At 39.6% G+C, this 27,921-nt stretch overlaps 1 protein-coding gene across 6 annotated transcripts in view; it reads right to left on the bottom strand.

Moving 5' to 3' along the window:
* The window catches only part of LOC129764641 (uncharacterized), an 83,631-nt gene extending 61,217 nt beyond the window's left edge, over window positions 1-22,414 (bottom strand). For 2 of the 6 annotated variants that reach the window (XM_055763910.1, XM_055763918.1), the window contains exon 1: window positions 22,230-22,414. The gene's annotated coding sequence lies outside the window, so the exon portion shown is untranslated. Of the gene's footprint in view, window positions 1-9,612; window positions 9,733-9,759; window positions 10,217-10,418; window positions 10,603-22,195 lie in introns of those variants that run through there. The other 4 variants (XM_055763912.1, XM_055763914.1, XM_055763913.1 and 1 more) reach the window with 4 other exon arrangements.
* Window positions 22,415-27,921: the final 5,507 nt, after the last annotated feature.

The raw sequence follows: 27,921 nt of genomic DNA, 5'->3' as shown, positions 1-27,921 counted from the left end.
TGCACACATTAGAGAAGTCATACAAGGGAGTAAATCTAACAAAAATGGCAAAAGTTAACACGTTGACTGCCACGTCAGTCACCGGTGACTTACACCGAGCTATCGCTCAGGCTGCGTTCGTCATTGGAGACTGACAGTATAACATATGATAATAAAGGTAACTAATATAAGCATATAAGCTTATAAGCATTCCCTCTAAGAAACGATGGCCCTAAAACGTTTAAAAGATTCCATAGAGTTGCTATAAAACCGTAGCACTCAACGTGTTAATTACATGAAAGAGTATTAGTCAACAAACCATTTTATATAATAGTAGTTTTTGATAAAATAGTCCGGGAATTGAAGTTTTTAAACATCCAAGGTGGGCTTTTTTAAGCCTATCACTATGAGTAGACAATATTTTACCATAGTTCTAAGGGGCTGTCCACATACCAAGTGGACAAAAAAGCACAATTGTAGACTCCCTTTCTCCCCCTCCGTGGACAAGCGTGGACATTTTCATACCCCTACCCCCCTTTGTCCACGTGGACATTTTTCCTTTTGACGTGGGACTACGTCTAACCGGAATATATGGAGGGTAAAATGAAAACCTAAACACAGAACATGCAGGAAAAAATGAAAGATTTCGAATGCTTATAGCTCGAACATTTCGTACTGGATAGGAGAGATGTTTGCATCACTTGATAGGGAATATTTCTACGCATCTATCGCAACTAACAAAATGTTGTTTTTCATTAGATAAACAATTGAATAACTGTAAAATATTAGGCGTTATCTAAACGCCCTAACTGCATCGTTTTGATTGGCCCGATTTACGGTTTCCCTAACACAGCCATCAAAACCAAGCAGCCTTGGGGAAATCGGCATTGCAAATACATGAAAGTAGGGGGGCTTTTGTTCTCATCGAAAAATGTTCCCTAACACAGACTTTAAAACCAAGCAGCGAAATCGGCATTGAAAGCACACGAAAGAGCCTAGAGGCGAGTGAACTGAAAAGTTTAAACCCTCTTAAAGCCAAAAAGAAGAAAAAGAACACACGAAAGTAGGGGGAGCTTTTGTTCCCACCGAAATGTGTTCCCTAATAGAAATTTCTAAACCAAGGTGCCTGGAGAAATCGGTATTTCAAATTCATGCAAGTCGGGGGTATTTTTGTTCCGACTGGAATGTGTTTCCCTAACACAGACTTCAAATCCATGAAGCGTGGGGAAATCGGCATTACGAATTCAAACAAATCGGGGGTATTTTTGTTCCAATTAAAATGTGTTTCCCTAACACAGACTTCAAAACCGAGGTTTCTGGGGAAATCGGCTCTGCAAATAAATGCAAACTGCGAGTACTTTTGTCCTCGCTTGCCTTTGTGCAGAGTGGAATATGTCTGTCCTAACATGATCTTCTAAACTTAGGAACCTGGGAAAATCGTGCAGCCACTAGAAGCGAATGAACTTCCCAGTTTCAAGCAAATTCGAGATTCGAGAAGTATGTACACTTTTGGGATGTAAACATCAGAGGGAAATGTAAAATAAAATAATCGTTTGATAATTTTTTTTGTCTTTATTGGAAAGATTTTCAGCCTTAGGCTGGTTCATCAAACGTTTGATAATTCTTCCGTACATATATTTTGTTCTAATCATCATACCAAACGTAAAAGGTCCGTCATTAAATTTACTTGTAACGAAGAACAATCAATCACAATAAATGAATTGACTTTACACGGCATTTGTTCATTTTTTTCACTCACAGAGCAAATATATTGAACTCAATTGAATTTGGAAACTGTTTTATTCAATCAAGAATTTAATCAATACAAACGAATGATTGCTAAGCTAAGGTAGTTCCACGTGAACCTTGCGGTTATATCATAGATATAACCCACTCATTTTGACGTAGGACTACGTCTAACCGGAAGATATAGGGGGTGAAATGGAAATCTAGGCACTGAACAAGTAGGAAAAAATGCAAGATTTGGAACGCTTATAACTCGAGCATTTCTCAATAGATCGCAAAGGTTTTTGCATCAATTGATAAGAAATATATCTACGCATCTATCATAACGAATAACATTTCATTTTTCTTGAGATAAATAATTGAATAATTGTGAAATATCAAGCATTGTCCAAATGCACTATGTGCCCATTTTTGATTGGTCCATTTTGTGCTCCTCAAATCGTACCGACCAAAACGAGCAACCAGAGCAGCAGCGAAATAGAATGAAGCACGATTGGAGAGGAAAAAGAAAAAAATGAACGAAACATTGGTCGCAGTCTCACACATGCGTAATTCTCGAGCCAGCCAGTCAGCTTAAAAATCCCCGCTCCGCTGCCGTAACGATCATTCTTTGTGTGGACACCGACTGGACAACATCGTTGCTGGACGAGCTGGACGACGAGGGATCGAGTGCCTTTCTCAAGGCAAGAGGGCGGAGGTGGTAGCGCTGGAGTAGAATAGAGTAGAGTTTTCAAAGGGTCTTTCTCAAGGCTAGAGACGAATGAACTGCAAAAGTTTAAAGTCTCTATAATACAATACCTTCCTTCCTTCCTTCCGTAACGATCATTCTCATCCAAACCGTACACCACATCGTTTCGCATCATAACACATCAACAAACCAACACAAGCAGCCATGTCTGGACATGGCAAAGGAGGAAAAGTGAAGGAAAAGGCAAAATCCCGCTCGAACCGTGTTGGTCTGGAGTTCTCCGCAAGGGTAGCTAGGCCGAGCGCGTTAGTACCAGTGCACCAGTCCACCTAGCCGGCGTTATATAGTTTCGGCCGCCGAAGTGATCGAGTTAGCTGGCAAAGCTGCTCGCGACGATAAGAAAACCCGCATTCGGAACAGAACACATCCGGTTCGGTGGACATCAAGACAACAGGCAGTTGCAGCGAGTGGCGAGTGGCAAACGCAATCGCAAAACGGCATCAGGTAGCAGAAGAAAAAAGTTTGTTCTTTATACAATCTGCTTTGGTAGCAAATCCAGAACTGTGAAAGCTGTGGCGAGTGGAAAACGCAATAGCTAAACAGGAAGGTTTAACCGAACAAGATGGGAATATCGAGTGATAACAAAAACACAACACCAAAGGTTCTTTTCAGAACCACCAACATGTTCATAAAGAGTAAACAGTAATCTAATCTATTTTTCAGGTGGATAGGTAGGTATTCACGTAGGAGAAGAAAATAAATATATTTAAAATATATATTTAACAAAAACTGTCCCCTTTGTATAGTCCTACGTCACTCCGGTTATGTCCCCAACATTACCCACCCGACTTTTTTTTTTAATAATTAAGAACATAACTGAATTGCGCCTGAATTCTATTTAAGTTTATTTGATTTCAAATTTTGCTAGTTGTACCCTGAATATAAACTACACAACTTCAAAGATTGATCTTGAGCTTTATTAATTGTGATTGCAAACGCCAATCGAATAAAAATAAGTGGGTTTAAAATTATTTTCAAATGCAATTTGAGTTTAGGATTTTTTCAACACTTGCAATGAAATGTGTTGATATCACATATAATACATATATACAATAATGTTGATTTGAGTTCTCAGCTTCATTTCAGAAGTGTACTTATTCCATCTGGAAATCGGATGAGAAATTATCCTTTCTTTTTGGATTATGCATATTTAATGACATAACGATCGCATAGCAAATCGACGGGCAGTTTTGAAATGTTCTATACAAGACCCAGTTATTGCTTTGACAAATATGTCGTTTTATGACAGAATTACAGCGTTCCAAAACCCTTTCAAAATTTTCGATGCCGCATTCTGGTCCTTTTTTTTGTTGAGTGCAGATCTTTGCCCACTCCGGAATATGATTGACCACATCAAAAACCGATTCATCTTCGCTCTGGATCTCCGATTCACCTTTAGTCGGTAGCACAATACGATACCTATTCCGCCATAGTTCGGAGAATTTTCAAAGGATATTGAAAGCGTATTAAAATATTTTATTATTTTTTAAATCCTTATCGATCATTCTGCAATTCATTAACCCTTTGCGGTCGTATGTCTGCTCTCAGCCACCACAGCAAGGAATCATACGGAATACTTTATCCAACCACATGCAATAATTTACACTTCTTTTGTACGAATTTTAATGTCTAGTGAATTTGATCACGAATTAATACGCAGTTTTTATGGATAATAGATAATGGTACTTGATGTAAACAAAAGGTTATTAGCGTGGAGAGATAAAAGGATTATAGGAAATTATGACGACTAGTGGTGCATGGATTATCTTACGTAAATGTAAATATTAAATCCTAGGAATTGATGAGATTCCAATACATTGAAAAATTGTAACTTTTCGAGAAAATTCATACAAAAAATTGATTTTACACGTAATTCTGCATGCAAAACTATACAGACATTTTTATTCTAACACTAACTGTTCTCGAGTTAGAAAAAATCTATAGAAAATTATATTTGATGAATAAAACATATTCGTAATATCATGAAAACTTAACCATTGTGGAATTCTCGCGTAACTTTTGAAAAGGTCCTAAGCAACAAATGTAAACAAATCGAGTTAATGCATAATGATAATCTGTTTTTAGAACAAAATGCTGATATTTTGATTGTCGTTTAGTAGTTAGTTTCAAATTTTTGTCGTGCAACGTAATAAGAGCAATGTGCAAACGCGAGCAGTTAAAACGTCCAATGTAACATTTTTCGTTCCGAGGCTTCAACTTTAACCTCAAATCACGGAACAACAGTAACGATTGGTTTTTCAGAGTTATTCTTGACTGCTAATGGTGAAAGTAGCGATAATGAACGATAGCTTTTAAGACATTCGCGGAATAATGTTCGGGACTTCTTGAGTTGACGAAAATGTTACATTGGAGTTTACGTGAGTTTTTTTTGACGTAGGACTACGTCTTTCATTTCTATACCGGGGTGTAAAACCAAAGTTTCGTGAACGAAAGCGTTACGCTGGAGACCGAGATTTTGAGCGTTAATAGCTCTTAAACAACTGAACGAAATGGTATGATACACACTTGATTCGAAAGATAAAATGTCTACGCGTCATATACTTGTTACTTTTTGATCCAAAAACTTGTTTCAATAGTCTTAAAATTGCTTTCAAAACAGGCTATTGAAATCACCAATCGGTATATAAGCGAGCGCCGCTCGTAAACCCACTCAGTTATAATTGAACAGCGATTGGAGCATGTTGTCGCTGTTGTTGTGATGCTAATTTCGTTTATCATGAAAACGCTGATGAACGGTGTCACCAAGAGCCTGTTTGTGCACCTAAGGCCAAAAGGGAATCCATCAGGAGGAGAGTGATGCCACGGTTCCGCTTGAAACATCGGAGCAGCCGCCACACACACACACACACATACACGCGCGGAATTCTCGTTGCTATCATCGTTGCTGAAAAATAATCTGCCAGTTCCCCTGGAAATTGAAAAATACATTCATGCGAAAGAGTTTATTTTAATGTTTTCTATCCATATAACACTGCAACCAAATACATTTGGTTTTGTTATTTTTCAATCAATCGCAATTAACAGGAAAGCTGCTGAATATTTTTTTTCCCCATCAGTGGAAATTTTCGTATCCAATATTGGATGCATAACATGAAAAACGGAAAATGTTTCACATCGCGAAAATCAAGTCATTTTCGAGCGATTATTTGCTTTCTAGTCATATAATGCTGCAACCAAATACATTTCGTTTTGGATTTTTTCAATCAAGTGCGATCAACGTAAGACCACGTCTTTCGGCAATTTATTAGAGGTGCAATGAATCTTTAGGAATTCCCGCTCTACGCGCACTGGCAAACAATGTTTACTCAACAATTTCTCAAACGAGAAATGGGTGTTGTGAGAAAGGATTAGCGAACGCGAAAACGACAAACGGGAGAAAGATACGTTTGGAGGTTGAAGGAAATTGGCAGAAAACTTCTTCATTCTATCATTCAAATAATGTGATTCATACCACATGGTGGTAAGGCACCACGAAAGCAGCTCGGATAAGCACACCAGCCGCAGGAAACGTGAAGAAGCCACATCGCTATCGACCGGGAACTTCGCATGAAATTCGTCGCTATCGGAAGTCGACCGTATTGCTGATCCGCAAGCTACCTTTGCAGCATATGGTTCGTGGAATTGCTCAGGACTTCAAAACCGACTTGCGCTTCCAAAGTTCCGCGGTTATGACGCTGCAGGAGGCTTATTCGAAGATACCAATTTGTGTGCTATCCATGCAAAACGCGTCACATCATGCCCAAGGACATCCAGCTGGCCCATCGTATCCGAGGAGAGCGTGCTATATTAGCTTAGCATATAATCAACAGCCCTTTTCAGGGCTCCAAATTTGATGGATTAGAGTACAGAAAAGTTTTTTACAGGCCGAACTGAAAGGAGCATTTAGCGAAAATCGTGGTTTCGATAATAATTCGTTACCGATAGGTGCCATGGATATGGATTTCTTAATGAAGAATATGAAATACATGACATGATGTAGTGAATATATCCCCATATCGAAGAAATCACTTTGATGAAACTGTTTACCGTTTGTCGTTTTTAAGTGTTGGGAAAGGGCATTATTTTTGCTGAGTAAATTCCAAGAAAAAATCCATTTCTTCTTTAAGCGTGATTCATTCTGCTTCGGATCAACGGAACAGTGATAATCATTTCATACAAAAGATAAAATGTCCAAGAGTTATATGATTGCTATTTATTGAGTCGGAAAATTGTTTCAATAGCTTAATGATAGCTTCGAAAACAGGTTATAAAATGACGCTTCCTTTGCTTTCGTTCATTTCTTACTCTACTCTCGCACCGTGACGACTCGTTTGTTTGGGACCAAGCAGATAGCAGGTTAGTCTTTCAGTGGTAAGGCACACGAAGCGCACCAGCCGCAGGATAGGTGAAGAAGCCACATCGCTATCGACCGGGAACTTTGCGTGAAATTCATCGCTATCGGAAGTCGGCCGAATTGCTGATCCGCAAGCTACCTTTGCAGCTTTTGGTTCGTGGAATTGCTCAGGACTTCAAAACCGACTTGCGCTTCCAAAGTTCCGCGGTTATGACGCTGCAGGAGGCTTATTCGAAGATACCAATTTGTGTGCTATCCATGCAAAACGCGTCACATCATGCCCAAGGACATTCAGCTGGCCCGTCGAATCCAAGGAGAGGGTGCTATATTAGCTTAGCATATAATCAACGGCCCTTTTCAGGGCTCCAAATCTGATGGATTAGAGTTCAGAAAAGTTTGTTGCAGGCCGAACTGAAATGAGAATTTTCGTTTGGATGCCATATAGCATCGAGAAAATTCCGGAAAGATCTAATCGTTGCTGAAAAATAATCTGCCAGTTCCCTGGGAATTGTAGAATACATCCATGCGAAAGAGTTTATTTTAATGTTTTGTAATTATATGGCGAACACAGCGACCAAATACATTTGATTTCGTAATTTTTCAATCAAGTGTAATTAGCTGGAAAGTTTCTGAAGATTATTCTTTCCCATCAGTAGGATATTTTCGTATCCAATATTGGATGCATAACATGAAAAACGGAAAATGTTTCGTATCGCCAAAATTATATAATTTTCAATCGATTATTGCTCAGTCGCCGAAATTTTCATACTCAGAGAGTTCATTCTCCTCTAGTTTGCCTTCCAAATTGCCATCGTAAACCACACCTTCTCTCGATTCAATCACGCACGAAAAGCATACTGAAATGATATTGTGGTGGTGAAACCGATTCATTTTTCGTGAGGCGTCGTGCACAAATTACGTAACGCGATAAGGGGGGAGGGGTTAGATGTTGCGTTACTTTCTGTTTATTAGAGATAGGAAATTGCGTTACGAAAGGGGGGGGAGGTTCAAAATCCGGATTTTTGCGTTACGTAATTTGTGCACGACGCCTGAGGACATCGACAAGACAACATCGTTACTGAACGAGCTGAACGGCGAGGGATCAAGGTATTCATTACCTGGCTTGACCTGACCTGAAATGCAATCAGTTTGTTTTAACTGTGAGGGAGCGCAGAAAAGCCGATCGATCAGAAGGAGAAGAGAAGGTGACCAAGAGAGTATCAGCATCGAAATACGGTTCCTCGGGAAGACATAGAAGCAGCCGCCACACACACACACATACACGCGCGCAACTCTTTTCGTTTGCTGGTTATCGAGAGGAAACCTGGAAAGAAATGATCGTTGCTGAAAAATAATCTGCCAGTTCCCCTTGGAATTGAAAATTACATTCAAGCGAGTTTATTTTAATGTTTTCTATCCATATAATACTGCGACCACATACATTTGGTTTTGTGATTTGTCAATCAAGTGCAGTTAACAGGAAAGCTTCGGAAGATTATTCTTCAGAACAAGGTTTTTTGTATCCAATATTGGATGCATAAAACCTTGAGTCTTCAAAGTAACACTCTCGTTTTTGAAGTCACCTAAATATTTATTTATTCATTCATTCAGGATGGATTTAGATTCAACTTCGAACAAATTATCTCTAAATCAACGATAGTCCTACGTCACCCTTGCGGTTATACCATAGATATAACCCACTTCCTGTTTTTTAGAATATGGATTTCAGTGAAAAAGTCCAATGATTTAGTGAAAATATATGAAGTACTCTCAGGCAACTTAATCAGTTTATTGATAACTACGGAATACTCAGGTTGGGAGGAGTTTTAAAATTCTTGAATACGGAACAGTTTTCATTTAATTTAGAATGTATCGGTGATTATATTTGAAAAAATATTTATTCTTCGTGTCCAAGTGGATATAGTCTATACCCCCTCCCCCTCTCCGTGGACAAGCGTGGACATTTTGATACCCCCTACCCCCCTAAAGTTGTCCACGTGGTATGCGGACAGCCCCTAAGCTGAATATTTGAGCTATATTTACTTATTTTCATGAGGGGGGGGGGGGCATATTACACCTTTCTCCCACAATTGATTATATGCGAATATCTCCACAAGTTCGACTCGTATTGTTATACGATCTTCAGCAAAGTTGTTTCGTATTGTTTCAGCTACAAAACCTGATATTCCGAGATCTGGAGCATGATTAGGGAGCAGATTTCTGATGAAAAAGGTGAAGGCAGGTCATTTATATCTACATTATAGAAAAAAAATTGCCAAGAATTTTTGAAATCGAACGCAACAGATCCCCTCTCTAGGCAAATCTAATGACCGAAATTTTCAACATCACATTCTGAGTACAATATAAATTAATAATATTTAGTTTCGTAATGATAATAATAATTTTCTAAAGTAAAAATGGTTCTATAAAGTTCTATTAATCACTCATCTATTCAATGTAAAATACGGTAAAATAATAGAATGCATAAATTATAAATTATATAAATTATAAATTGATTTATTTCCGTTGATTCTGCTCCAAATCCCGCACGTGAAGATAAGAGAACACGATATACCATCCGATTTGCCCATCGATGACGGCACGCCTTGCTAATCAACCTCTATTTAACCCGATACTCAATTCACGGAGAATAATCAAATCCATTATTAATGTGTTCTCCCATTTGGAAAAACACTATCCGCTTCGCATATCACTGTTCAAACATTGTGGTTCGTTAATTTTTGTTTGATTTTAACTACTCGATACTCTCGGATCAGTTACTCACGGAAAAAAATCGTCACTTTTCACACCTTGATTTACACAATATTCTACAACTCGGACCGCTTCCACCGTTCGATAATTCATTGGATACTGGGTGCTTTGCCAACCAACCTTGGCAATCTTGTTTAACTCCCCCCCGTTACACACATACCGTTCTTCGCAGCGTCCAAGGTAAGTCTGCAGCAATTGTGGTCATCTGCATTTTTTTTGTTCTTCCTTTCTGGCACAAGTCTTCAACACCTTGTAACAGTTCATATTCCGCGCACTCACAAGAGTTTATAATGCATACTGATCCCTGTTCTTGGCATGTTGTGGTCACACAGAAACTACACACACTGACGAGGAAGCGAGATAGCGCGGAGAAAAATAACAACTGTGAACTGTGCTTTCTATAAACACTAAAATGGCTCCCAATTTAAAACATTATTCCTCTTTGGTTCTTGCTTGCGTTCCTGCTGCTTATTCGCGTCAGCTCTTCTTTTGCAGATTTACTTCACCACTCACTTCCCATTCCAACCGATCCCGCTGAAGAACTCGCTCGGGGACCCACGATAATCATCGTCTTCGTCCCGGCTTCATTCACCCATTCACCATCATCATCCTTCCACCTACTCTCCCAAGCCGGGTATGTGTGCATATTGCATATTATAAATGTGTATCTTTTGCTCTCTCTCTCACTTCACCTCAACTTCACCGCAACGGTTACTACCCTTTGCTGAAGGCCCCACCGCGCGCGACAGAGATTCGATGCTGGCTTCTCTGTCACGCGCGTGTAATTGTTTTCGTTGAAATTACCCAACCTTCAATTACCTTTCGGGCGGATAATTACGTTCCGCAGGCACGCACATACACACTCACACACACGCGGTAATTCCGCCAATTAACAGTGTAATAGCAGTGCGAAACTCAGTGAACCCGTGTATTGGGGGGATAAGCACAGTTAACTCCCAGCTCAACCAGCTCGCTAGCACTTCCCGCGGCTTACTGCTCTGCCTGCCACTAATGATGGACCCGTGCCCCAGGGATTGATGAGAGCTCGTTTGCGTTTTAGGGAGATACTAACTTAAATGAGAATCATCCAGCCGCGAGAACCGCCGACATCGGAGAAGAAGGAGGCACACATTAACGAAAGCAAGCGCAAACAATGTTTAAAAAACGCAATGCAACTGTATCGATACACACACATCCCGCGTATAATGCGCGATCAAAGGGGAGAGAGAGCGAATATGGTCGCAGAGGAAGCGAAAAAAAATGAATGTATTCTCGATATTGTCAATCAATATGTGTGCACCCTCGGATGTTTTTTTTCTCTTTCGTTGCTTTCCATTCTTCGCTGCCTCAACCCATCGATTCACAGAGCTTCGGCTTCGGTGTGCATTACCTTTGGGGTGACAGAAAAGGAATTGTATTGTACTCGGCAGAGTTTTGTCAGGTGATCGGCAAGTGGAATCTGATTCGCAAAAAAAAAACTTTTGTGAAACTTGCTTTGGTATATGAGCTGGCACATGTTTCAGCCATGATTCAGTGTAAACGTAGATATACAAAACAGACGAATTAAGGGATTACATTCTTGTATATTAATAACAAATATAGAAGATGAAATAGAAGGATACAGAAACAATGTAGGTAAAATATGAGTAAATAGAAGAAATATTCTTCGCATCTTTATACATTGATTCATCATCAGTTTGGGGCAATGTATGCCATGTGCTGAAAAATGGATTTTTTAATGATTCTTGCAATTGCAATTCTAGTTACGAAGCACGATTAACTCATGTTCCGTTTATTTCAACCAGTGATCAGTGATGAGAATCATCGCATCACGAGTATACTCGCGAGTAAATACTCACTCTTCGACATCCGCAACATTTTAGTACACTGAAGTCGCTTTTTACGCAGATTTTGGAATTTACGCGGTTTCTTTACGTGGCACGTATCAACCACGTAAGAAGTAACTCGGATTTCGTAATTTACGCGGCACGTATCCCCCGCGTAAAAAGCGACTCCAGTGTAGTAAAAAAAACTAATAAATAATAAACTTGATTGCTCCTATGAACCAAATTAAAATTCTTCAATTAACCACATAAAACGTTGTTGATGCATATGAATAATAACAATATCTTCGCGTAGTGATCGAGTATGCTGTAGAGGAATATTGGATTTAAAATTGTGAGTTTTGATGATTCTAATTGAAGGCTAATTAGATTGTGTTTAAAGTGATATTGCAGCGAAATTTAAATAGATAGGAGTTGGGTGTTAAAGAACAAATTGTAGAGCGAAGTTTATCATGCATACTTGGGAGAGAATCAATAGAAACGTCCAAGAAAAGACTAACTTTTATTGACGTAGAACTACGTCTTTCAGGAAGGATGCCAAATCAGAAAACAGGTCACGTTTTTTTGAAATAATGTTTACGTTAATAACTATTTTCACTGTGAACGAATTCTCATGATTTGCATGTCAATCAAATCGGAAGTTCTCTAAGATTTGCTATACATTACTATTCGCTTATCTCTAAACGGTTTAAATTCATGAAAACTGGAAGAACTTCCTTTTGACGTAGGACTACGTCTAACCGGAAGATATAGGGGGTGAAATGGAAATCTAGACACTGAACAAGTAGGAAAAAATGCAAGATTTGGAACGCTTATAACTCGAGCATTTCTCAATAGATCGCAAAGGTTTTTGCATCAATTGATAGGAAATATATCTACGCATCTATCATAACGAATAACATTTCATTTTTCATGAGATAAATAATTGAATAATTGTGAAATATCAAGCATTGTCAAAATGCCCTATGTGCCCATTTTTGATTGGTCCATTTTGTGCTCCTCAAATCGTACCGACCAAAACGGGCAACCAGAGCAGCAGCGAAATAGAATGAAGCACGATTGGGAAGGAAAAAGAAAAAAATTAACGAAACATTGGTCGCAGTCTCACACATGCGTAATTCTCGAGCCAGCCAGTCAGCTTAAAAATCCCCGCTCCGCTGCCGTAACGATCATTCTTTGTGTGGACACCGACTGGACAACATCGTTGCTGGACGGGCTGGACGGCGAGGGTTCGAGTGCCTTTCTCAAGGCAAGAGGGCGGAGGTGGTAGCGCTGGAGTAGAATAGAGTAGAGTTTTCAAAGGGCCTTTCTCAAGGCTAGAGACGAATGAACTGCAAAAGTTTAAAGTCTCTATAATACAATACCTTCCTTCCTTCCGTAACGATCATTCTCATTCAAACCGTACACCACATCGGTTCCCATCACAACACATCAACAAACCAACCCAAGCAGCCATGTCTGGACATGGTAAAGGAGGAAAAGTGAAGGGAAAGGCAAAATCCCGCTCGAACCGTGTTGATCTGGAGTTCCCCGCAAGGGTAGCTAGTCCTAGCGCGTTAGTACCAGTGCAGCAGTCCACCTAGCCGCCGTTATATAGTTTCGGCCGCCGAAGTGATCGAGTTGGCTGGCAAAGCTGCTCGCGACGATAAGAAAACCCGCATTCGGAACAGAACACATTCGGTTCGGTGGACATCAAGACAACAGGCAGTTGCAGTGAGTGGCGAGTGGCAAACGCAATCGCAAAACGACAGCAGGTAGCAGAAGAAAAAAGTTTGTTCTTTATACAAACTGCTTTGGTGCCAAATCCAGAACAAGGCGGCATCGAGGGCGTTCGAAATGGTTTTTTTCAAAACCACGAGTACTAAGTTTTCTAAATTGGAACCATTCCATAAAACAAGGCGCTTTTCAGGGCCATTAAACCTTCCAAAAAAGAGTTTAGGAAATACAGTTCAATGCTTTCTAAAACAATATCCAAAATAATAATAAAACACAAATTGATTTTTTCATGATTTGTTTGCCAGGATATGATGAGTATGTGAATTTGGCAGTTGTTCTGAGCTTATTGATTTTCACCAATTCTTAAATTGCTTCTAGATTGAAAGTACAGTAATTTACACTTATCCCGACATTTAGCTAATTGGACGGACCTGTAATGCGACATATTTAGTTGGACATTTTTGTAAACATAGAGTTCGGGGTCCAAATTATGACCCCACATTGAAAGTTGACACTGTACCACTGTCATCACAAATGTTCAATTACAGGTTAAAATTACCTCCAATCCCACACTGAATGGTGGTAATGCGACGTGCCATTGAATGTAATTTACTGTAAAATATGTCACAAGCTGGATGGGAAGAAATTTTCCAACTGTGAAAGCTGTGGCGAGTGGCAAATGCAATCGCTAAACAGAAAGGTTTAGCCGAACAAGATGGGGATATCGAGTGATAACAAAACAATAAACTCTTTAGATTGAAGATAATTTTGTGATCCTGAAAAGGACCCTTTTTAGCCTGCATGTGAATCCAACGAGCGAACAAATCGTAATGAATGTATTTTTTTTCCATCGCTCCCTTTTAACGCTCATTTGTTCGTCTCTTTGGACTCGCCGCTCTGGCTGAGTCTGCCGATTTGTCTCTATCCTGTGAGTGTGTACCGCTAGAGTATAAAACACGCGGACCCCAAAAAAAAATCTTATTTTCTTTCAAACCGTAAACCCGTGTGGTTGTACGGCATCGGCATCGTGGACGTAACAAAGGAGGACAAGTTAAGGGAAAGGCAAAGTCTCACTCGAACCGTGCAGGTCTCCAGTTCCCTGTTGGTCGCATTCACTGATTGCTCCGCAAGGGTAACTAGGTCGAACGGATTGATGCCGGAGCACCAGTATACCTAACAGCGATTATAGAGTTTCGGCCGTCGGAGTGCTCGAGTTGGCTTCCAAAGCTGTTCACGACAATCAGAAAACCCGTATCAAGAACAGAGCAGCTTCGGTTCGGCGCTCATCAAGGCAACAATTAGTTTCAGTGAGTGGCAAAGTGTTTCTCCGGCACGTCGCATTAAATGTAATTTACTGAACAACATGTCACAAGCTGGATGGGAAGAAATTTTCCAACTGTGAAAGCTGTGGCGAGTGGCAAACGCAATAGCTAAACAGGAAGGTTTAACCGAACAAGATGGGAATATCGAGTGATAACAAAAACACAACACCAAAGGTTCTTTTCAGAACCATCAACATATTCATAAAGAGTAAACAGTAAACTAATCCATTTTTCAGGTAGATAGGTATGTATTCACGTAGGAGAAGAAAATAAAACAATATATTTAAAATATATATTTAACAAAAGCTGTCCCCTTTGTATAGTCCTACGTCACTCCGGTTATGTCCCCGACATTACCCACCCGTCTTTTTTCCACACATTTGTTCTGCTGATTTGTGTGCTAACCCTACCCGTATTTCAAATGCTTATGACTCGAACATTTCCTAACAGATCGGAAAAATGTTTGCATTAATTGATAAGAAATATTCCTACGCGTCTATCACAATTAGTAAAATATTATTTTTCATGAGATGAACAATTGAATAACTGTAAAATGTCAAGCGTTATCTAAACGCCCTAACTGCCATGTTTTAATTGGCCCGATTTACGGTTTCCCTAACACAGACTTCAAAATCAATGTACCTGTGGAAATTCGCTCTGCAAATATACACGCAAGTCGGGGGTATTTTTGTTCCCACCAAGCTGTGTTTCCCTAACACGGACTTCAAAATCAATGTGCCTGGGGGAATACAAGTTGTCAAAACATGCAAGTCGGGGGTATTTTTTCCCCACTGAGCTGCGTTTCCCTAACACGGACTTCAAAATTAAAGTGCCTGGTGGAACCCGCTTTGCAGATACATGCAAGTCGGGGTTATTTTTTGGTGTTGAGTACTTTTGTACTCGCTTGTCGTTGTGCAGACCGGAATATGTTTCCCTAAAACTTACTTTTAAACTGAGAAGCCTGGAAAAATCGTCATTTCAGATACTAGAGGTGAATGAACTTTCGCGGTTCGAGAACTACGTAAACATGAGATGTGCAATAATTTCAGAGAGAAATGTAAAACACAATGATCGTTTGACAATTTTTCCGTTCACATATTTTGGTAGTCCCAGGCATCATATCAAACGTGAAAGGACGTTCATCAAATTTATTTGTAACGAAGAACATAATCTACTACAAAAAATTCGATGGGGGTCTTCGTAGCCACATTGGTTGCGCGTTCGCTTAGTAAGCGATCGATCGTGAGTTCAAAACTCAGGGCCCTCATTGACCATCTTTGTGTTGTTACAGAATAGCTACGTCCACGCAACAATCATCAGCGATGGAGATCGGTCCACGGTCGAAATAAGATCGATTCATCCATACAACTGCTCTGCTCTGCAAGACACATCGGGCTGCTGTTCTATAAATAACTCAACAATGATCAATCAACTGTCTCCGCTGTCCGGTGGTCCAACTGGATAATGGAAGAACAGAAAAAATACTCTTACGCCTAAATGGCTACTGTGTGAATGTACCATATGTAATGGTATAGAAGGAATACTGGCGAATGGCAACTGTGTAATGTGCTAATTATAGATATGATAACCATGTGACATGTACACGATTAAAAAATTCGGCTCTGTTACAGCTAAATTGCTAATGAGCCTTAAATAAATAAATGGGAAAAAAAATCGATGAATTCTAAAATAGTATTCGAAGTGGTAAACAAGTGAATTGCATAATATAATTGCGTAGTTCTACGTCGAAAATATGGTGTCCTAGATACAACCCCTTACAATTTTGTTTTACTTCTAATTTTTTTGCTTAGGCGTCATGCACAAATTACGTAACGCGTGAAGGGGGTCGAGGTTGCGTTACTTACTGTATATTAGAAATAGGAAATAGTGTTACGTAGGGGGGAGGGGGTCCAAAATCCGGATTTTAGCGTTACGTAATTTGTGCACGGCGCCTTATTGCACAAATTTCAATGTTTTAAAATTGTTTTCCGTACCAATTTTTTTCATTTTTCAAAATAGAAGCAGCAGTAACGTTGTAAGAAGCGTCTTTTCAATTAGAACCAGTTTCAAGCAAACAATTGAAATTCAAATATAAAGTCTGTACTGGAAAAAAATGAAACACATTGATTTGTTTGTAACTTTTTAGCGTGTGGATCAAATTGATGAACTTTTGACAAACTTTCAAACGCTGAATGAAGGTGTAATGTGTACGTTGGCAATATGGCCAGGATGGTGTTGAGTCTGTTCAGGCATCGGCCGAATCTCGATGCGATGCGATGAAGGAGGGCAACGTTTTCATCTGACGTGTCGAAAAAAAAAATCATGAAACGTGTCGGCCTCCACATCTACAAGCCCGGAAGGCAATAAGTTGCAATGACGAACAGAACACGATGGCTAAAACCCGTGCCAAGAAGCTGTACCGAGAGTGGCTGACGAAATCGGGAGACCCAAATCAAGGCGACTATAAATCAGTTACTGGGGCAAGGGTTTTACGTTGTCACATCATGGTTGGGCGTTCCTGAGGAGATTGAGAAAGTTCGCCACAAAACGGACAAATCTACTGGGAAGCATTCTGCTGCTCTCCCAGCGGTCGCACGACTTCCGACTGTTGTCACGCATATTCTAGAGCTTGCCATTTAGAATACATTCAACGCGTGTTACTCGGCATAGAAATCTCAATTAAGTACTAATAAAATGACGAAAGTAATGTTACGTTGAGACGGCGAAGTTCCACTAGGAACTTCTTTTTTCCTTTGTTGATTGTGAACCACTGCGTCCATTATGTTAAACTATTGTGGTGTCCCCCTTTTTTATACTACACTTCAAGCTTATCTACTGCTTATTGATGAAGGAGTAGACTGGAAGCTATGGCGAGATAGGTGCCAATCAGGAATAATCTGTTTGACAAAATTTACAATGCTAATCAGCGACGCAGACCAAATTTCCTTGGGCTCCAGAATAGCTTTATCAAGGTGTTGAAGTCTGCGTCTTGTTAGAGCTCCGTAGTTACAGAGTAAATGTTTCGAGGTTTCGCTTTCGGCATTACAAAAGCGACATATATCATCTTGTGCTAAACCTATGTTTTTAAGATGGCATTTACTCGGACAGTGTCCTGTTACAAGACCAGTGAATGTGCTGAAGTCTTTCTTATTAAGGCTTAGCAGCTGCTGAGTAATTTTAATACTCGATGTGATAATTGTTTTTGCCTGGTTAAGTTGTACAGCCATCCAATTTGCTGTCATTTCCCGGTCTTCCCATTTTTTCAGCTCACTTTTCAGCACACAGTCCACAGAGTAGATCTGGACCAGTGAATGGTGAGTTTGAGCTGTTCCTGGCAAGTTCCTGCTCGCTCGTTGCCCTCTATACCGCAATGACCAGGAATCCAGTTGTATCGAACTTATCTGACTTAATTGCGGTAAAAGGGAAATGCATTCCCAGACCATTTTTGAAGAGCATTTAAAATCATTTAGAGCTTTAGGTGCCGCTTGACTACATATAAAACATTTAAACATTCTATTATTGCAGCTATTTCTGCCTGAAGAACTGTTGGCCAGTTTCCCACAGCCACAGAGATTTTTGTTCTGGCTTTAGAGCGCTTTTTTAGCCTCTAGCTGAACATATTCGTTCAAAGGTAACAGGCGAAGGATAGCCTCCAATGCCTTTGAGGGTGTGCTAGGAACATTAGTGCCATTAAAGAAGAAGGTATCATAAAGGGTTCCTTAGTAGAAATACCATTTGTGATACTCATGTTCTCTCCAAGAAAATCCAATACATTCGTACTTTGTAATCAAGGAGATTGTGTCTTTTCTAGGGTATAAAGGGTGTGTCACATCAAATTGCATCACGGAAAAAACTCTGTAGAAATTTAATTTTTAGGAATTATATCTTCAGCTTTCGCTTATAATCAGATAAGAGTGTATAGATCACGTTGGCCAAGCTCCACTATCAATTTTTCTTAAATTTGAAAAAATGTCGTCGAACGAAAAAGAGCGTCGTGAATTAATCCTGTGCACTCATTTCGAGAATCCGGAGTTGTCACATCGGGACATCGGTAAGATGCTGGGAATCGTCCAATCCACGGTCAGCAGAGTACTAAAACGATACTTCTAGAACCTAACCATCGACCGGAAGGTGAAGAACGGCAAAAATGGATGCTCCGTCAGTGAAAAAGATCACAAGCGCGTAGTTAAGCAGTTTAGACGTGATCCGAGAAGTTCGATCCGGGATGTCGCCAATAAGCTGAATTTGTCAAGTTCATCCGTCCAGCGGACCAAGCAGCGGGAGGGCCTGCGTACATACAAGGTTCAGAAGGCTCCTAACCGCGACGAAAGGGAAAACATGGTGGGGAAGACGCGAGCCCGGAAGCTGTACACCGAAATGCTGACGAAGCCGCATTGCCTGGTAATGGACGACGAAACCTAAGTCAAAGCGGACTTTCGTCAGCTGCCGGGCCTGTTGTTCTTCTCCGCAGAGGACAAATTCAGCGAGGAGATTCGCAAGCAGAAACTATCCAAGTTTGCCAAAAAGTGCATGGTGTGGCAAGCGATCTGCTCTTGCGGAAAGCGGAACGCCCCCTTCGTGATTACCGGCACGGTAAACGGGCAGGTTTACCTTAAGGAGTGCCTACAGAAGCGCTTACTACCACTATTGAAGCAGCACGAGGGCCCGACCATCTTCTGGCCGGATCTCGCTTCATGCCACTATTCAAAGGACGTGTTGGAGTGGTACGAAGCCAACGGGGTCACCTTAGTGCCAAAGGAAATGAACCCGCCCAACGCGCCGGAGCTTCGCCCAATAGAGAAATATTGGGCGATTATGAAGCAGGCCCTCCGGAAGAACCCAAAAGTTGTCAAATCGGAGGCGGACTTCAAGAGAAAATGGATTTCTGTTAAAAAAAAAACTACAACCTGACGTTTTACAGAACCTTATGGACGGGGTAAAGAGGAAGGTGCGAGCATACGGGCTTGGGCTCGAAGTATGAATAAAAAGAAAATGCCAAAAGTTTTTTAATAGTTTTTATTTTACTGTCTAAAATTTTCAAAAGGATCGGTCTACTGGGCGAATTTCTACAGCGTTTTTTCCGTGATGCAATTTGATGTGACACACCCTTTAGTAGAACGATTGATCCACCGGAGAAATAACAATTCTCGCACGATTTTTTAAATGTGACTTTTACGTCATCTCGATAAAAACGAAGCTGAAGACCGTTATGTAGTTCCACGATCGCGAATCGGTCTTGATCACTACGTTCACCATTAACAGTCATTAGTCAGTTAACTGTGATTGACGAAAATACTCGTCATGGAGAAGTGACAAAATTTTGTGTATTGACGAATACAGGCAAACCTTTTTTGTGCGGGGGATAGGGACCGCACAAAAAAAGTCGCATAAAAAAAATCGTGCTAAACTTCACCAGCAGCTTTAAAAAATCGTGTTCGGTACACATTTTGAAAAAACTTTTTTTGTGTGGTAGATAGGGACCGCATAAAAAAAGTTTCCCCCAAAATAAAACTCAAATCCACGCCATTCACCGTTCAATTTCCTTTTGTTTTCCTGCTTTGCGATGGGACACTTTGCCTTTCGGTTGTGCGTGGCTCTTTTGTGCTTTTAGTTGCATGTCGAAACGTGTTGCTGTTAGAAATCATGTCATGCACAAACTTAGAAAAATTTAGAGCATTTGTTGAGAGGTGAGAGGAGGGGAATGGTTTCAGGAGTGGATAATTGAGACGCAAATATAATTTTTTCGCACTGGAATGCATATAAATCATCGAAAAAAACTAAATGGACGATAGCTTCGTGAAATATGCTTCTTTTCATACACCGCACAAGAAAAGAAAAATTCGCACAAAAACAGGTTTTACTGTACACTCGTCATGCGTATAAATCAGTAACTATTAGCTATTTAAATTGCAATTTTTGAGAAAAACTAAACGTATTCTCAAATTTCATGATGTTTAGAAAATTTTGAGGCTATGCCGGAATAAAATAATCAAATAGAAAATATAAACCGTACGAGATGATGTCATGCGTCGCCGTATGGACTGGTTGAAAAGAATTACCAGTTTGCATAATGGATTTATTTATGTGCGATGATGATGTTTTTTAGATGTTCGCTTTGCTAAAAAGTTGAGATCAGCAAGGAATCGCGTTACTGGTGTTCGATTTGCAATGTTCCAGGTTATTTCGCTGAATGTCACTCCGCAGCAAGACTTGAATTCTTACTTTTATATGTATAAAATTTTTTTTTTAGTTTAATATGTATGCAGTATATGCTTATGTTAACCAAGGAAGTGAATAATAGTAATAAAATAAACATCATCCAATACCTTATCAGCGCAACTTATTCTGTGATTGACGAATATACTCGTCATGGCTCGATTCTGGCGACACAAAACTGTGCGGACTTGTTAGTTGAGACGCCACAGTTAACTGGTTAATAACTCTGAAAAACCATTCGTAACTGTTGTTCTGTGATTTTAGTTTAAGGTTAAATTTTAAAGCTTCAGAGCGAAAAATATTACATTGAACGCTTTGACTGGCCGCTTTGGTACATTGGACACTAAGAGCACTAAAAACACCCGAAAGAAACAAATGACCGAAGTACGACTTCGTGTTGTTTTGATTGCTTTGTTCCTTCGAACATTTCGAGCGTCGGAGGAAAGTGGCATCCGAAGTCGTGTGCTCCATATTCGAATTCTGTACCTTGGACTTTTTTTGTATCGGTGATTAAAAGATGAAGAGGATTGATACAATAGTATGCATCCATTAACTCGATTTGTTTACATTTGTTACATTGGACTTTTCAAAAGTTACGCGAGAATTGTAGTTTTCTACAAATTCTCAACTTAACAAATCACTTATATATGCAGTATAACACACTCCACACTGCTAGGCGATCCGCTCAAGCCCCCGGGTTCGGTTATCTTGTTCTCATCGAACATTTCTCTCTCCCTTGCTCGCGGTTGTAGGAGTGTTCCTCTTCTTCTGTTGGTTTCATTATGCGAACTTTCGCGAGACGCGATTTATAGCGATAAAAGTAATCCTTTTTGGAAGCTGTTGCCGCTGCGGAAGTCGCCGAGAATAGCGAGAAGACCTACATAAAACTCTTTCCCCTTGCATCTCAGCATCAATTCATTCGCAGTGTAGATTTTGCGCAAAGCTACGCCGGCGATAGCGAATTTCAACCTTTCGTCGGAAGGGCAATTTTTTAATTCTCACCCGATTTGTAATATCTGAGTTTTTTTCCTTTAATTAAAAAATATAGATACTCTCACTCTCTCATGCGCAACATATAAGCAAAGGCATCATCACGATCCTGAGCGATGCCGGGGATTCGCTTTCTCCATCCCGCTCGCACAAACAAAACATTGCCGGGCCATAAATGTCAAACGCACTTCGTGCCGCACACGAACAGAAACGAGACAAACCACGAGAGAGATATAAAACGGCAGCAATAAAAAGAAATCGTGTGAACAAACCATTTATCGGAAAGAGATAAAGTTGCCTCGCATTGAAATCAAAACTCTTTCTCACACCCGACAGGATCCGTGCCGATCGGCGTGTGAGTGGAAGACGAGAGCGAGAGAGAGAGAGCACGCATCCGATCAGAGATACGTGCGAACGAAAAACAAGGAATACACGATTAATTATACACTTTTTTGTTCCTTGTACTGGTTTCCATTCATAGAACCAGACGACCGAGAAAGTATTTCACCTTTTGGCGAGCTAATGTTGGCACGGGTTTTCACCTTTGTTAGCGGGTTGTCTCGGAACACACGATCAAATTCTGGTCATTTTGCATAAGCACGAATTCACACGCGCAATAATGCACACTGACTGCGCTATATACACCACACTCGCTTAGTACAGAGATTAACGCGAACCGATGAATGAATTCGATCAACGAGCCAATGGCAGCACCGAATCCATTAACTGTACATTCTTGACTGAAAGGAGATTGCGTACGAGAGAACAACAATAGGCCCGGTTCGAGTTACGAGAGAGGGAGAGCATGCGAAGAGAGTTCTATCGGTGAGCGGCCTCAGAGTGAGCGACATGGTTTGTGTTGATTGGATTTGATGATGGTGCTGCCAGCGCGGCGCTTGATAGAACTTATGGTGACGGATTGTCTGTGAACGATTGCTGACCACGGCAAGTTATGAAATATTTCAACTAGATTTAAAACTCAGCTTTCAAATGTTGGTCATAGTTTCAGTTATTTAGATATTCTTATTTTTCCATAGAGTTCGATTCGTTTTAGCTAAATTGGAGGGAATAAATTCCTTTATTGAAACTAAGAAGTTCGTTTTTCGCTAAAGGCTCCTTGTAGTCCGGTGGCAAAAAATAATCGGGATTGGGAGAGAAGAACATGGTCCAGGTCCAGGTTACCTTCAATCATGTATACCCATTTTAGCGTGTGTATAGGTGAAATAACAGAAAAATTAACCTTTTCAATGGCGACGAGCACCGATTTATTATTTTGCTTGCTAGAAATTTAGTGTTTTATTAGTGAATATGTACATGTCACGTGAAACCAGTGTTATAATCAGTGATGGTAAAAAATCACATTCAACGATCAATAAATAAGTATATCCCTCTAGTCGGATGTTTTTAAATCACCCCCAGCAGGCGATGCTCTTTTATCCTTTATATGTACACAGAGAGAATACTTGGAACGGTGAGCTACCAAGATCTCAAAAAAGCAATATGAAAGCAATATGCAATATGCACTCTCGAAGCATTACTTCTACTACTCAAGGCTACTCGTGAGTGCAAGCCACAAACGATTAATCCCATCCCATAGAGCGGATGATGAGTTCTTGATCGGAAAGTGTACAAGAGACGATCAACTGAAATCTTACGACACTAGTTTTCTCTATTGCACTAGAATTCTCTATTGCACTGTCCGCAGTGAGTGGCTGACTCAGTCTCGTGTCGATTTTATTTTGCTGTCGTCTCCCGCCCGATAAAAAGCAGACGGGAAATGGATGCATGATTGCATTGCATGATGCATTGATTAATTTTATTACCAGCAGATTTGGGCGAATCTCATCCCGCCCAAAATCGTTTTTTTAGATTCCAATAATTCTGAACATTCACATTTCTCTTCAAATATTTTTTTCTAAAAATAATTCAATTAGTGATTTCACGAAATACTTTTCGAATTCAATGGAATTCAAGATCCTTTTTTATTTTGTAGATAAAACGGATCACATATTTGATTAATTTAATTCTGTGTGGTTACGTTTTTCATTGCGAATAAATGTAATGAATTAGTATGGACATATGTTATTCATATATCGTGGACTTCCGACATATGTGGCAGTAGATTTATTGAACGACAAATGTTTTTTTTTTTTCATATCCCTTCAAACTTGTTGCATCTCCTGAGTGTACATACTGTTTTGTCCGCTGATTTGTTTGGTTGAATCTTGTTAATTTCAGGTACCAATCTCCATATTGTCAAATAAATACTATTGGAACAATCGGTATCGCAGAAAATGCTTATCAACATCCTACCTAATCATCAAACGGTATGCGAAGAATTTAAGTGAACTGACGGCATTGGAATATATGCTTTGTGAGGACCACACAATTAATATCAGAGCGGATAAACGTCCGACTGGAAGTCATGAACATCAATTTAATGTTCCCAAGATAAATTTATCCTTTAAAGGTCGTTAACCTTCCTAAACATGATCAGATGGAATATATTCCAATGTCTTCTGTAATAACCGAACCAACACCTTATGATCGTGATGTTGTTTTTGCCATTGTTCTGATGTTTCATAACACGACACTCTATTAATTATTCGCCGAAAAGGGATAAAAAAATATCCTTGAGGTTAGTCTACGGTTTTAGTAGCAGTGCAATATGGTGAGCCAGTCTCAGGATAAGAAAACATTTTAAAATAAAGCTTTTGAATGAATCAGTTGTAAAACAAAACGTCAAAAAATTTCTCAGCTTTATGATAGCAGATAATCGTTACCTATTTGAGTTGTATGAGTATTCCCCCACAAATTGTGGATAGTCTATCTGCATACAAATTATGTAGAGTTCCACAATCCTAAAATGTTATGAGTAAATATTTACGTGCTTACACAAAAAACACATGTTGACATATTTGCGCTAATTTATGTTTTTGATTAATTCAAGGTAATTAAGGTCTTTTCTAGCCACAAGTTTACTCGGGCCCGAAAGGAGTGTTCTGTATTTGGGCTGGCGGAAAAATATATCTCGCAAGACCACGTGTTCGATATCGTAATAGCCTTGGCCAATAACGCATTTACATTAACTCATAAAATTAGTGATTTGAGGGGGATTACTGTTTGTAGTCTATTGTAGATGAATTTTAACACCATCTGAAAAATCCTCTGTGGAACATTAAACATTAATGTCGTCCTATCCGCTGTAACGCATTTTTTCCTCACATAGTTTCATCGAAGTAAATGCGCTCGGAGAGGAAAATTGAACGCCCGGACGAGAGAGCGAGAATCGTAAAGCGTACGTCATAGAGATACTCATTCCCAAGGAGCAAATTCTTGTTAGGAGTTGTAAACAGAACGAGGAAGGAGAGTAACTCAATTATTCGGACTAGTTTCAGTCTAGCAATGCTTTGGTCAACTCAGAGTTACCAAGAGAAAATCATTTGGTTATGATGGGAGAGGATTAATAGTTAGTCGCAGTTTGCACAGATTACGATCTGTGCAGTTTGCGATTAATCGTAAATCTCATCATGCTCCCTTGTTTTCCATCCTTGGTTATAATAATGAACACACAGGTCTGTAAAGTGTGCACGGTGTGAAAAACGGTATTCATAGAACTATTGAGGTACTTTCACTCGACTCATACTGGGGGTATGACGACCACTGTTGTAAGAGATGTGATTTGCCTTACAAGATATCATTTGAACGTCGAATTTGATTGTCGAATTCATTGAGAATATCACATCACTTGTATTGTTAGTTGCATAACTCAAAGCGCATTCATGATAAATTTGGTTCTTTTTTTTCTCAGATGCCACATATAACAATTTTTAATTATTATAATTCCACAAGGTTTGTCCCTTAAGTACCTTATAGGTATTTCAGGGAAAATAACCCCTCCCACTCTTGTCACACTTGATCTATAAAACAATGGCTTTGGTCTGTAGTAGGATTGGGCGATCTTCATAAAAAAATCGATCTTATCGAATCGATTTTCTAAACGGCGTGGGGATCGATCCACTGATTAAATCGGTACCAAAGAATCGATCTTTGCTGAATCGATTTTTGTCGAATTGATTTTTGAAAAATTAAAAGCTTTTTTTGATTTATCTGCTTATTCTATATGAATGCTGTCGTTTCTTTGAACATGGAATACAAATTTCATATTTCTATTCAAATATCAAAAGCATTTTGTCTCAGCATGTGGCCCACAGGGTATTCATCTTGTGCCAGGTAATCGTTTTGTTTGAAAAATTAATTGAAAAAGTATTATTATGATTTCATCAACCGCCCAGACCTCAGCTGACAATGATCCCATAAAAGCCAATCGTGCCATATATCTGTCATTTAGTCGGAGCCGATCCTTGATTTTGGCGCCAGATCTAGAAAACAATCTTTCGCCTGTAATTGATGTCAACATCAGGTTCAGTGATCCTATGCGCAACCGGTTACAATTCATCCCCTCAGAAGGAGGTAGGAATCAGGGTTCACTATGGTGAGTGATGTGATTAGGAGCTTTTCTATTTCTTTCTTTGCATAATAACCATGAATGAAGGCTGTTACAACCATCCTTCTTAGGGGCTCTGGACCCTCTGCTCTGGTTCTCAATAGATTCATGTTCTTTTTCGGACATGCTACTATTGAGATCCTTCATTCGCAGGCGGAGTCTCTTAGATGAGACTTCTCTCTCTTCTTTTTGCTTTTCGTCGACCAAACGCGAACAACAGGGATGCCGAACCACGCGAGATACCCCGAATCCAAATGAAGTAAGGTTTCTGAAGATTATTTTTCTACACTCGTAACACATATTTTCGTATAATTTGTTGTAAAAAATGCAACAACTTTGCTCTACATCATATGTTCTATGAACAGTTACATTTGGATGATGTAGAGCAAAGTTGTTGCATTTTTTACAACAAATTATATTTTTCTGTAATTAGTAATCATGTTTGGGTATTGATCGAATTATTGATTGAACTAGTGATTAAATGAAACAATTTCCGAATTCAATTGAATTCAACATATTTACTTTGTGAGTAAAGAGTTTGAACAATCCCATTTTAGGTCAATTCATGCATTACGTTCTTCGTTGCAAGTAAACTAAAGACTAAGTCCGACCGTCCGTTATCTTTTCACGTATGGAACGATGCCTTGATAATTTAATTTGATTTTTGTGTACTTCCAAAATATGTGAATGGAAGAATTGTCAAAAGATTTTGACGTAGGATTACGTCTTTCGGGAACATATTGGGGTACAAATTGAAAATCGAAAATCGAGCACATCGTGAAAATTGTCAAATTTCAAACGCTTATTGCTCAGTCATTTCACGATGGATTGATGAAATTTTTGCGTCAATCGATTTCGGCACTCCATAACAATTTTTTATATTGAAGAAAATAATATATGTCATGAAACTAACTATCGAACAATTGAAAAATATCAACCCCTCTCTTAACGGAATTACCCATTTCTGATTGGTCGAAATAGACGATACATGCGGCCGGTCCCTAAGGGGCTGTCCACATACCACGTGGACAACTTTAGGGGGGGTAGGGGTTACGAAAATGTCCACGCTTGTCCACGGTGAGGGGGGAGGGGGTTTTGATAATGTCCACGTGGACACGTTAAGTATTCTTTAAAATAAAACATTCAAGTTAGAAGTCAAAATTGAATGAGATCTGTTTTGTATTTACACGATTTTTTTAACTTCACGCCCGCCCTGAGTACAATAAAAATACTGGACTGCATGAGGGTGCTGCTCGGTCAAACATCCATATTTTTTCATTCGACTGAACCTCTTTCCTGAAATGTATATTCTGAAGGTAACGCACATGAACTAGGATCCAATTTATTGCATTCGGTAATAAAGGGCCATCAAATCCACCAGGATAAAGACACCCAATAACACAAAGAATGTTGGATTTTTCGTAGTATTAAAAATCACGACTTAAGTGCGGGTTGAATTCAGCTTTTGCTCTTGATGACAAAACTGTTTGGTTTTTTTTTAAGAGAACTCTCAAGGATTTCTGAACATTGAAACGAACAACAAATTCTTCCATGAGTGTGAGGGCCGTATGTCTGGAGATCTATTTCTTGCAGTGATGTTGTTCTTCATTGATGTCTGGTAATTTTTGTAATACGCTACCTTTGAGTTGCCTGGAAAGTTCATGCTGCTACTGCTGATTAATTAAAAGAAAAGATTAATCTTTCATGCACATGAATTAGTAGATTCA

The sequence above is a fragment of the Toxorhynchites rutilus genome, chromosome 2 (genome assembly GCF_029784135.1).
Source record: "Toxorhynchites rutilus septentrionalis strain SRP chromosome 2, ASM2978413v1, whole genome shotgun sequence".
NCBI lineage: Eukaryota > Metazoa > Arthropoda > Insecta > Diptera > Culicidae > Toxorhynchites > Toxorhynchites rutilus.
The sequence above is the reverse complement of the archived record's forward strand: the minus strand, read 5'-3'. Positions and strand labels throughout refer to the sequence as shown.